We start from the raw sequence: 13,419 nt of genomic DNA, 5'->3' as shown, positions 1-13,419 counted from the left end.
AGATACAACGTTTGGGTAAAGTTTTGTGTCGTTTTGGCCGTTTTTACACTGTTGGGCATGATGCCGAAAAATTCAAATTCATTTGAAATATATGCCGGCAAACAGATAAACGCTGGACTTTGGTATCGTCGTCGCCCTGTTGTTGTTGTTTTTTTCTCGACGCCCAACGCAAAACTTTAATCAAACGTTGTATCTGTTTTCAGCTTAAGTGTAACCAGCAAAGATTAACCCACTGGATCTATTAACCCCAGTGGGTTAACCTTCAATAGTGTAACCGGGGTATTAAATCATCTCATTTCGTGATTTCAGCGAAGTCAACATCGAAATCACAGTACACATGATATAGAACCCTGTTTTTGCCTAAAAAAGTACCAAAAGTTGCAACACTTTTCACGTATCACAATAAACAAGGTAGATGGTCAATTGCTGCAACAAAAAATTTTAGTATCAAAATTTGTAAACAATGTTATAAAATATTAAATTGCTTCGTTACAATGCTATTTTCATTGTGTTCCCGTAATGTTAGAAAAAAAGAGCGAATTGTCAAAAATTGCTTCCCAATCAAATTTCTTTAAAAATACGGGAACGGGAAGATGACGTAAATTGCAAAAACTCCAGCATAAGTGTCAAAATCAACGTATCAGCTATCATATTAGTTGCCAATGAACATGCTTGCTGCTAGTTTCTACTAGGCGCTATTTTTGTTTAAAGAGAAGTGGAAGTCTTGCTAGATTTCGGAGCACTAATATTGTGCAGGTTTTGAGCATAACAACTTTTGTCGCAAGTTCGAAAACGTCCAGTGAACAATATTTTATACACTGAACAATAACTTTTATTGCAGTTTCCTTGTATTGCCTATGTGAATGTAAAATGTTAATGTAATTGTTAGCAACATTTTTAAAATCTATAAAAGGCCCTTCAGGCATTGATTCTGTCCTTTTTGCTGGACAACTAAAACATGTAAGGTCATTTTTATAAAATGTATCTATATCAATAGCGAATAAACGCCACACATTTTAATATCAAACTTAAGCAACATTGGATTTGTTTTTACTTGGTCGTCGCCTTTGTTTGTATTACTGCCGTTTGATGTCAGATGGTTTGTTCGGGTTCTCAGCCTATAGCAAAAAGGCAGCCTTTTGGTGTCAACGCCGAAATTATTTTATTTGAATTTATCTATCAAAATTTATTACTATGATGTCTCAACGATAAAATCATTTTTTTTTTATTTTTTCATTTGTTAGTACATACTATACACAATTAATACGATATATAGATAATTTTCCAAATAAAGTTGTAAAGTTCTATATAGTTGTATATTTTTGATGATTTATTCAATTTACCACAACTTGAGTGCAATATTTACAGTAAACGATGATAGTGAAGTTCTATCGTAGTTTTAAGCAACTCTTGACACTTAGTTTTTAGTTTTACATATTCCCTGAAGATGCAATGTAATCCATATCGAAATATCAGCTCTGTTCCTTTACGTGCAAGAATCTTCAAGTTTTACAACTTTTTACTCGAAAAGCGTTCCTTTACTTCAGACACCATACAATTCATATGGGAGCAGTTTACAACTTTTGCCGGTTTTACCACTTTCAAAAGTAAAGGAACAGACCAATCAAAAAACTCTTATTTATTTTAACAACTTGTTTTGAAAATTCATGTTTTGACTTTTATATATACGAAATCCACTCGATATCAACTGTCAAATCCATTGCTTAAACGTCAAATGAAATACAATTGATTTCAGATGAGTTTTCATTTGACGTATACGCAAAGGAATTGACAGTTGAAATTGAAAGTGGATTTCGTAAATGTAAACAAAGCATTTGTCCGTTTTGATTGTCATTCGTAAATTGTGTCAGTGTCGAAACAAATGGTCTGTTCCAGTACTGCAAGAATCTACTAAAAAGTAAAAAATTTTATCGTAGTAAAAAATAGTAGCTTCTTGCAGGTTCTGGAACAGAGCAAAAATGTGGAAGTAAGTGAACGCAAACGTACAAAAGGTAGTGCGATTCTCTAACTCATTTTTGAGTTACCGACAAAAATCGGTCAAACACATCGTCTCAAAACGCTCCTTTTTTTGTTGATTCAAGCATATCACAATAATCAATGTAGATGCATATGCGCATTTAGCGAGACTTGCACTTCTCTTTTCAGCATGTTTATTGGCATCTGAAAACGTTGATCTTGACATTTCAGCTGGAATTTTTGAAATTTGAGTTATTTTTCCGTTCCCATATTTTTTAACAAATTTATATGGGAAACCAATTTTTGACAATTCGCTCCTTTTTCTATCATTACCATTAAAAATAAGAACGGGAATACAATAAAAATAGCGTTGTAACAAAGTAATACGGCGTTTAGATTATAGTTTTTTGTGGGGTTAACCTTCTTTATGAGGATTTATTTGAAGTATACACAATGGAAATGACATTTGAAACCCAGACCCACTGGGTTAACCCGGTTATATGTAAACGGCCTATAATTTAATGTTTTTTCAAATTGTTTACAAATGTTGATATCTACTAAATTTTTTGTTTATTGTGATACGTGAAAAGTGTTGCAGATTTTGGTACTTTTTCAGGCAAAAACAGGGTTGTATATCATGAGTACTGTGATTTTGATGTTGATTTCGCTAAAGTCCAATTTACAAATGCACATTAAATGATTTCGATTTACGAAATCCTAGAATCAAATGAAGTCTATTTACATCTGTTTTTTTGCGTCATTTGCTTACACACACAATCGCACATACACACTTATACAATAACACAAACACACGCACACAATATATTTATTCAGAGAAATAGGAATTTCACAACACAAATGTGTATCAAATAACTTAAATTAATTCTAAAAACAAAAAACATAATTTTTTCAAGTTTTTTAAACATTTATTTTCACTTTTGTCATCGTTTGAGTATTTTTGTTTTTCTACAACACATACAAACAAACAAAGACATCATAAAACAGTTGCATTTTTTGGTAGTTTATGACGAAAAAGCAGGGTTGCGTATAATAGCATGGTGTTTTCGTGCGTTGTTTAGAATAAATGACGTAGCTATCGTCATTTATTTTTGTATGGTAAATGACGCAAAATGTTGCCTGTTTTAGCAAATAAATGACGAAACAGCTCTAAATGACGAAAAAGTTGCTAATGTAAATTGGACATAAAATCAGGAAATGAGGCGACTTCATTTTTGTATGAGAAATCATGATAAATTTTACTTGATTCCGCGCGATATCACTAAACGACGCCGAATGTAAACCAAGTATAATAGGTCATTCAGATATGACATTATTAGCCGGATTTAGACCATTATCAGGTTTTATTAGCTAAATCCGGCCAAAATCTACCAGATTTCCCTACAAAAATAAATCCTCGTATTGAGTGGATTTGTTTTAAATCCGGCATAAATCCTCGTATACAACTCTGTTTTTTGCAACATGTTGCTAGAAAATACAAAAAGTTGCAAGCTGGCACAAGAAACAAGGTAGATGCATCGGTGAATTGCTACACTAGAAATAATTTAAAATGTAAAATTTTGTAAAGAAGGCTGAAAAATTTAATTTATTTTGATGTACAAAGTTGATTTTAATCACCCCAGACTTTACGATGTCTAAGCGATAAAAATAATTCGTTTATTTATATTAGATGGGCAAACTGCGATAGAATAATTCTTTATTTGCTCTTTAGTTTAGCATTAGTAGCAAAATGTGCTAACATTTTCAGTATTAAACAATAAATTTGTACTTTGACGTACGTTTCTAATTCGATCAGATGGGCTGATGCATCTACCTTGGTAAATGTGCTATGAACAAAAATCAGCTGACTGCCATTTAAATCCTCCAAAATGTATATCTAAATGCAATGAGATTTGTACTGGATTTATTAAATCCAGTCGAGGATTTATGACTAGTCTAAAGCTGTTAACAGATACAACGTTTGGGTAAAGTTTTGTGTCGTTTTGGCCGTTTTTACACTGTTGGGCATGATGCCGAAAAATTCAAATTCATTTGAAATATATGCCGGCAAACAGATAAACGCTGGACTTTGGTATCGTCGTCGCCCTGTTGTTGTTGTTTTTTCTCGACGCCCAACGCAAAACTTTAATCAAACGTTGTATCTGTTTTCAGCTTAGATGAGCTATAAGTCCTACCGATATAAACAGTGCTGTCAACTTTCATTGATACTTTCGACTCATAATTTTGCGTTTTTATTTTACCGATTTTGGTCGGTAACTCAAAAAATGTTTTACAGAATTCCACTACAGGTGCGAAAATCGCTGGTGCAACAATAAATGTAGATGTATCTGCATAGTTAGCCCGTTTTACAAAAACATATGTAATTTAAAACTTCACTGTTTATATGTTAAAAGTACCAAATTGAGTAGAAAATAAAATTACTTTATAGCCCGTTTCCACGGTACGTCGTAAAGTACTTATTTCCCTATACAAAATTCAATGAACGAACGACGATTTTTCTACGTTGTTCGAGTAGAAATACTCTCTGAACGACGAATAAATATGTTCTATCCCTAAAAAATGAGAAAACTTATCGGAAAAATAAATTACGACATGTCCATGGTACAATTAGAAAGGTAGATGCCTCAGCCCAGCTGATCGAATCTAAAACGTCAAAAAACTATGAATTCGCCATGAAAAATCAAAACAAAAAAACATATGATTCAGTAAGTAAGAGATAGCATGTCTACACTTTATAGACATACACAAGCGATAAGAAGAGACAACAAGATACCATTTGGCGAAAATTTTGACAGTTTACATTACAAAAAAAGTTGCTTTGTTGTAGCAATTCGCCGATGCATCTACCTTTCTTATGCCCGTAATTTCTACGCGTAGTTATCTATTAGTTCATAGATATCCCCGTGTAAGGAAAATTTCATATTTTCAATCCATAGGTAACGTTACCGGGTCGAAAACGGCCGTGTTACTTACACCAAGGAATTTGTCTGGTTGATCGTTGCCAATGTGTTAAAAATTGTAAAACACTTATATGTGGCAATGTTTTTACGAAATCATGAATGAAAATCACCAATGTTACCACATGTTTTCAAAATTTACACGCCTCGGTAAATGGCACGTAGAAATTAGGAAATGTGTAGGTAAAGATAACTAATAGGTACCCAGCAAAAAGTTTGCATCCACGGAAGCAGTTAAATCACTGGTGCAAGTGTCACGAAGTGCTTCTTTTTCTATGAATTCCTCAGTGAATTTTACAAGGGAGCGCGCAGAAAGGAAGCACTCCATTTTGCTTCCGCAGCACGCAGTTAGGAAGCACTCCATTTTGCTTCCGCAGCACGCAGCTAGGAAGCACTCCATTTTTACAATTTTTACCACTTTTACGAGTTTTGCGTTCCCGTACACAAAATTTGTATGAAAATCGTTTACGACTTTTACCACTTTGTAAAGTACGGGAACAGGCCATTAATAAGACATTTTAATTTTATTCTTATAGGCCGTTTATATATAACAAGGTTAACCCAGTGGGTCTGGGTTTCAAATGTCATTTCCATTGTATATACTTCAAACAAATCCTCATAAAGAAGGTTAACCCTGCAAAAAACTATAATATAAACGCCGTATTACTTTAATTTCATTTGTTGAATGAAAATTGAATTTTTTATCGTTTATACATAAAAGTGCTTGTTGGATGTAATCCAAATGTGAGGAAAAGGATTGCCTTTTTCATTAGTCCACTGGAAGCGCATCCATGCATGTAATGAAATCCTCACTCCAACTTGCACCACTTCCATTTTTTTTTTGCTGGGTAGCTACCTACCCGGTTACCTAGGGCTACCTAGGCATTATTGTACCATGGACATGTCTAAATTCAAAATTGAAAAATTTGTTGAAAATTTTTAGAAAAAAAGATGAATGAAACTAAACATATAAAATGTAAGGGAAGAAGATTATGTTTCCTTCTTAATTCCACACACATTTCTTGTCCATTAGTTCAAAATCGCTTAAAATCGCAAACAAAAAGGAAACAAATTTGTAACTGAAAGTCTGTAAACACAAACATTGTTTTGGCATGTCTCCCTCTCTCTTTAATTTTGAAAATAGAAACAGATAAAAATATATTGAAAATAACAAATTATTCAGAATTTATGGAAAAAACGAATGAAAAGTGTGTAGTTAAATATAGAAGATACATTTGAAGGAAAGTCTATTGCTTTTCCTGTTCATTTAATGTACATTTTATGTGTTTTCGGTTCAAACTTTCGTGAAAACAAGGAAACAAAAATGTAGGACATTTTGTTTATGTTTCTGTTAGTTACGAATGGTGCCGTGGAAACGGGTTAATTCGTGTACATTATTCGACAGGCAAACAACGTAATTGAAACGCTCATGTGAACATTACATTAGTTAGGCTCGAGAATATTAAGGCCTGCGTACATAAGCTGCCCTGCCTGCTTACTTCTGATAAAAGAATAAAAAAGAAAAGGGCAACCCAGTTCGAAATTTGCTCGGCCTCATTTATTCTTTTATTTTTATTATGTCAGAAATGAAGTAGGAAAGCAAGGCAATCAGGCGAGGCAGCTTATGTACGCAGGCCTTTATTGCTAGAAAAGTGTTCAAAAATGGCAAAAGTTGTACGCAAACTTATTACAGTGAAAAAATTTTCATTCTCTTATTTTTTACTTGACAAGTTTGACTAGAAGGCTAAAGGTAGAATTACAATGACTTTTTTTGCTTGCTTTACGCTCAATTCCAAGTAAATGAATAGAAGTACTACGTTATTCAAATGCGATTTTGGATTTCTTTATTCCTTTACACAAAGTCAGGTTTGGATAAGCATGAATTTTTCATTGAGTTCTCTCCTTAAAGGTAGAAACACAATGAAATACGCCGCATTTTCACGCTCAGTTTCATATAAAAGACTAATGCCCGTAATTTCTACGCGTAGTTATCTATGAGTTCATAGATATCCCCCGTGTAAACAAAATTTCATAATTTCAATCCATATGTAACGTTACCGGGTAGAAAACGGCCGTGCTACTTACACCAAGGATTTTGCCTGGTTGATCGTTGCCAATGTGTCAAAAATTGTAAAACACTTATATGTGGCAATGTTTTTACGAAATCATTAATGAAAATCACCAATGTTATCACATGTTTTCAAAATTTACACGCCTCGGTAAATGGCACGTAGAAATTACCAAACGCGTAGGTAAAGATAGCTAATAGGTAGCTACCTATCCGGTTACCTATGGCCAGAAATTACGGGCATAAAGGTCAAGTACTACCTAATTCAAATGAATTAGGCAGCATTTGAGTTAGGTAGTACTTGGCCTTTAATCATTTACATGAAACTGAGCGTGAAAAAAGCGGCGTATTTCATTCTGTTCGCACCTTAACATTGATTGCTGGCATCCGATTTGCAGATACATTTCAGCGTTTACAAAAATTGAACTTGTTTTTAATTTCAAGATATATCGTTGCGGCAGAAGTTTTTTTGTACTATTCACCGATGCATCTACCTTTATTATTGCACAATGTCTACAACAATAAAAATATGCTTTCGAGAGAATAGACCATAATAAGAAAAAATTGTAATCAGCTGTTACCTGTGGCGGCCTACCTGTAATTATTATATGTGTTCGTTTACTCCAAATTTGTTATGTACCGCCTAATGCGGCGCTACGGTGGGGTTCCAATTCAACACGTCATACAACCATGACAAGGGAACTTGGTGTCTCGTTCCCACACATAGCCCGCCCAACCTTGACCCTTTTGTCCAAAAAGAAAAAAGTATTCAAAGGGCCCCAAACTCCACACACACTTACCTCGCCATTACCTACAGCCTAATCCACTCTCTCTCAAAAATAACAATTAGCAATTCATATTATATGACAAACAATCAAATATAAAAGTATTTATTCATTTTTGTTAACTTAATCCCAACATTGATGCATATAATCGAAGTAAAAATTCTTCATAGAAATCCTGATTGTTTTATGAGCCAATCACTCGAATAATTCAGGATATTTATTATTGCCAAACTGGCCTCTCTAAAATTTACTACCTCCCTAAAAGAGCTCTGTTAAGGGGTGCTCATGGACGTTAATGTATGTCCAACAAACACAAATCAAATTAATCCTATATCATATGGGTAACCCTACGCTCAAATAACGGGCGTTAGAAATCAGAGTTCGAAAATAAACAGTACACTAACATAGTGTACCGCTCCGAGTACAGTATCACTAAAATATTTTTAGCGTTAGTGTTCCGGAACACAAACACTAAAAAATATTTTAGTGATACTGTTCCGGAGCACAACGATAAACGTAGTGTACCACATTTTGGTACACTAAAAACGTTGGGTACCGCAGTCGGAACACTAAAAATCGTAGTGTTCCGCAGTCGGAACACTAAAAATCGTAGTGTTCCGCAGTCGGAACACTAAAAATCGTAGTGTTCCGCAGTCGGAGCACTAAAAAATCGTAGTGCTCCGCAGTCGGAACACTAAAAATCGTAGTGCTCCGCAGTCGGAACACTAAAAATCGTAGTGTTCCGCAGTCGGAGCACTAAAAAATCGTTGTGTACCACATGTCGCACATGTCGGAACACTAAAAAATAACGTAATGATAATGTACCACACACGAGTTTATTATGATTTGCGAGGAAAATTAAATATTTATAATTTTTGAGATAAGCACAAATTAGGGCATAAAAACTCAGATACAACTCTTAAATCCATGTGTGTATACATATTAATGAATAACGTTTTGAACATAAGTAGAAAATATGAAAAACATTGATTCGGTTGTTGTACAATGTCGCACTACAAATTGTAGTGTTCTGACTGTGGATACATGAGTTTATTATGATTTGTGAGGAAAATTAAATATTTTATATTTTTTTAATAAATAGAAATTAAAAAATGAATTTTAATAGAATACGTGAAAAACGCCTGATTTGATTTTTGGACAATGGATCAATATAAATCGTAGTGTTCGGCTGCGGAGCACTAAAAATCGTAGTGTTCAGACTGCCGGATTACTAAAAATTGTAGTGTTGTGACTGCCGGATCTCTAAAAATCGAAACAATGAAACAATAAAATTCGTAGTGTTCGCCTGCGGAGCACTAAAAATGGTAGTGTTCCGACTGCCGGATCACTAAAAATCGTATTGTTCCGACTGCCGGATCACTAAAATTTTAGTGTTCCGACTGCCGGATCTCTAAAAATCGACTGCCGGATCACTAAAAATTAGCTTTGTTCCAGTACTTTTCTAATGGCAAAAGTAGTAAAAGAGCAAACTGTCAAAATTGCTCTCAGAGCAGATATATTTTCAAAAAGTATGGGAACGAAAAAACTGTGAAAAATATTTAAAAGTGTCATATAAAAAATGGCAGACGTCATGCAAAAACATAACAACAAAGAAACATTTTTAAGAATTTGTATTATTTTAATTGTTTAACATTAAAGGACACTTGCAAATTAGCTACAGGAACCAACGCCGATTTTACGCATTCCTCTGATCTCTTATACAGCTGTATGTAGTACGAAATTTTAAGATTAAAATCTCTCCAGGCAAGAGATCGAAATTTAGTGTTAAATCATCAATGGCCTCAGTAACGACTAATCTGCAGCAAAGCCCAATGTTTGCAAACGGCATTCTGCCGGTCAAGCTTTTCATTTTTTATTTAAAATAAAAAACAATATTTTTATGAAAACCTGCGTTTCTTTGCTGAATGTATGATGATGTTCATCATCTGATTTATTAAATACAATTACATTGTGAAACAAAATATAAAGTATTTAAAGAAAATTTAAAATACATTTAACTTGATAATGACACATTTGGCCTATAGCGAACACCAGCTAGCGTTTCCTGGCAAACAGACATTCCTACAAATCCTGAATTTACATCACCATCTTACACACGTCAAAGATCTTACGAGATTTAAAAACTTCTTACAACATTGCTCTCTAGGAAGCGTCTACTCAGGACATCTCTCTAGGCCATTAGAAGCGACATTTCTACTGAAAGTTAAGAATAAATCTGGACAACATGGCGGATCTTGCTGTTGCAAAAGCAAATGACAGTCGTACTTCAGATACACATTTTCCTAAAATGTCCAAACCTCGAAGGGTTAAGTTAATGATGACGTATTTTTGTATTTCACGTAACGATATTAATGTATGCAAGTTTTAGACCCGGCTTGTAGATGCTACAGTTGTGGAAGATTTCGTATTACAAAGCATTCGCCACAAACTTTTTAAAGTTGAAAAAACATGATTGAATTGATTCGTTAAACTTCAAAAAACTGTTAATTAATGACAAATTCCTGCAAATTTCAATACGTAACACCGCGGATTGTATTTATCACTGCATCTTTAATTGCCTTGAAGTGTTGTTTCGTTGTTAAAAACAGATTTTGATTATTTTGTAGTCAAATCATTTCTTCAATTATTATTTTTTCCTTTCAACAAATGTCAAATATATGGTTTGACCAAGGTAAATTTATAGAAGGTATGTGCATGAATTACAACAACTAACAAATTTACAAAAACAACATTGTTGGTATTGAAAATTAATTGTCAAAGAAAATATTGAATAATAGGGTCGTTCCAAAAATTTTCTCAGGAAAGCATAAATACATTTCGAAAATCCTCCAAAATAGAAAAAATTTGAATCACAATGTAAATATAAAGCATTCAGAACTGCCGTAGGTCATTTTTATTACACGTTTAGGAAGAAAAACAATATTTTATGGTAGCAAATTTCGAAGTTTCAAATTTCATGAGTAGACCCTATTACATTTTGAAAACTAAATTTACAAAAAAAGTAAGAATACAGCTGATTGTCACTTCTACCTTGTATAAATGTACCTTGGGTTTGACGAATTTACAACTTTCTACACACCCAAATTTGTGTAGTAGAAAATAGTAGAAGAGAAAGCCATTCCGAGCCATTTTTGTTTAAAGAGAATAGAAAATTTTGCCAATTTTTGTAGTACGGGAACGCATTTTATCAAAAAATTGTAAAAATAGTACTAAATAGTACTATTTTGTAGGTTCTGGAACACAGCTTATGACTTTTTTTGCTTGCTTTACGCTCAATTCCAAGTAAATGAATAGAAGTACTACGTTATTCAAATGCGATTTTGGATTTCTTTATTTCTTTACACAAAGTCAGGTTTGGATAAGCATGAATTTTTCATTGAGTTCTCTCCTTAAAGGTAGAAACACAATGAAATACGCCGCTTTTTCACGCTCAGTTTCATATAAAAGACTAAAGGTCAAGTACTACTTAATTCAAATGAATTAGGCAGCATTTGAATTAGGTAGTACTTGGCCTTTAATCATTTACATGAAACTGAGCGTGAAAAAAAGAGGCGTATTTCATTCTGTTCGCAACTTAACATTGATTGCTGGCATCCGATTTGCAGATACATTTCAGCGTTTACAAAAATTGAACTTGTTTTTAATTTCTAGATATATCGTTGCGGCAGAAGTTTTTTTGTACTATTCACCGATGCATCTACCTTTATTATTGCATAATGTCTACAACAATAAAAATATGCTTTCGAGAGAATAGACCATAATAAGAAAAAATTGTAATCAGCTGTTACCTGTGGCGGCCTACCTGTAATTATTATGTGTGTTCGTTTACTCCAAATTTGTACAAATTTGTTATGTACCGTCTAATGCGGCGCTACGGTGGGGTTCCAATTCAACACGTCATACAACCATGACAAGGGAACTTGGTGTCTCGTTCCCACACATAGCCCGCCCAACCTTGACCCTTTTCTCCAAAAAGAAAAAAAGTATTCAAAGGGCCCCAAACTCCACACACACTTACCTCGCTATTACCTACAGCCTAATCCACTCTCTCACAAAAATAACAATTAGCAATTCATATTATATGACAAACAATCAAATATAAAAGTATTTATTCATTTTTGTTAACTTAATCCCAACATTGATGCATATAATCGAAGTAAAAATTCTTCATAGAAATCCTGATTGTTTTATGAGCCAATTGCTCGAATAATTCAGGATATTTATTATTGCCAAACTGGCCTCTCTAAAATTTACTACCTCCCTAAAAGAGCTCTGTTAAGGGGCGCTCATGGACGATAATGTATGTCCAACAAACACAAATCAAATTAATCCTATATCATATGGGTAACCCTACACTCAAATAACGGGCGTTAGAAATCCGAACAATTTAAAACTTAATTATTTATCTACTCACTACAGACAATCAGGACACAAATAAGTTCATTTGAAAATTATCGTTAGCAAAAAAATGAATTTAATTATTGTAGTTTTTGTTAAGTTTTGATGACATCATCTTTTCCAATTATAAAAAAACATTAATTAAACATATATAAAGCGCGCGTGCGCATAGCAAAAATGACAACTCAGCTCGTCAAAGATCTCAGTTAGAACCATGGTACAATTATTACAGTTAAAAGCAAGTGTTGTTGTACAACAATCGATACAACAACCACATAGAAATTTGTTGTTGTACGTAATACTAGTGTCAACTTCATTTTTGAAAATTGTAAACAAAAATACAAAATATCAATATGCTTTGAAGTCTCATAAATATTGGTTTAAAGAAATACAAATATGTATATGTAACTTCAATAAATGAATTAAAAACTAATTAAACTAACATTAATAATATTTCCACGTGGTACTTTTCTTCAAAAATGTTGACTATGGTAAGTATCATTGCATCTAAATATCCAGAATTACTAATAATTCATGGTTAATTTCAGATGGGCACATTGAATCACAATTTTCAATTAACCAAATCCAAATATATTATATGCGAAGAAAAGGTAAAATCCACGGCTCATAATGAAATTTGGGGCCACCGTGGTGCAATGGTTAGCACGTCCGCCTTGCACTCAGTAGGTCTGCGGTTCGAATCCCAAGCCGAGCAACATCAAATTTATAACGGTGGCAAAATTCCCCCTCAGTAATGCTGGCGACATTTCCTGAGTATTTCAGCCTTGAAAAACTTCTCTACAAGTGGTGTCGTAAGTCACGCCGTTCGGACTCGGCGATAAAAACATGGTCCCATATCATTGAGCCAATATGAATCGGTGTGCACTCATTGATATGAGAGAAGTCTCCCTTGTCCCTTCGGGGATGTTGTGGGAACATATGTATGTATAATGAAATTTATTAACATTAATGAATAAAAACCGGTAGAAACAAATCAAGAAAGCCGATGGTGAGGCAGTACGGCAGACAACAACATATTTGCTGTAATAGGAAATGCAGCCGATGTTACTGCCAGGATAAGCAAACATCTCTATTCCTGAGTCCTTATACGGCATAAACAAATGAAACATCTCAATTCGATATATAAAATATATTTTGTTCTATGTATGTACATATGTTTTAAATAAAATCAGTG

Source organism: Musca autumnalis, unplaced genomic scaffold (assembly GCF_047663935.1).
Source record: "Musca autumnalis isolate F117 unplaced genomic scaffold, ASM4766393v1 scaffold_5, whole genome shotgun sequence".
Classification (NCBI taxonomy): Eukaryota; Metazoa; Arthropoda; class Insecta; order Diptera; family Muscidae; genus Musca; species Musca autumnalis.
The sequence above is the reverse complement of the archived record's forward strand: the minus strand, read 5'-3'. Positions refer to the sequence as shown.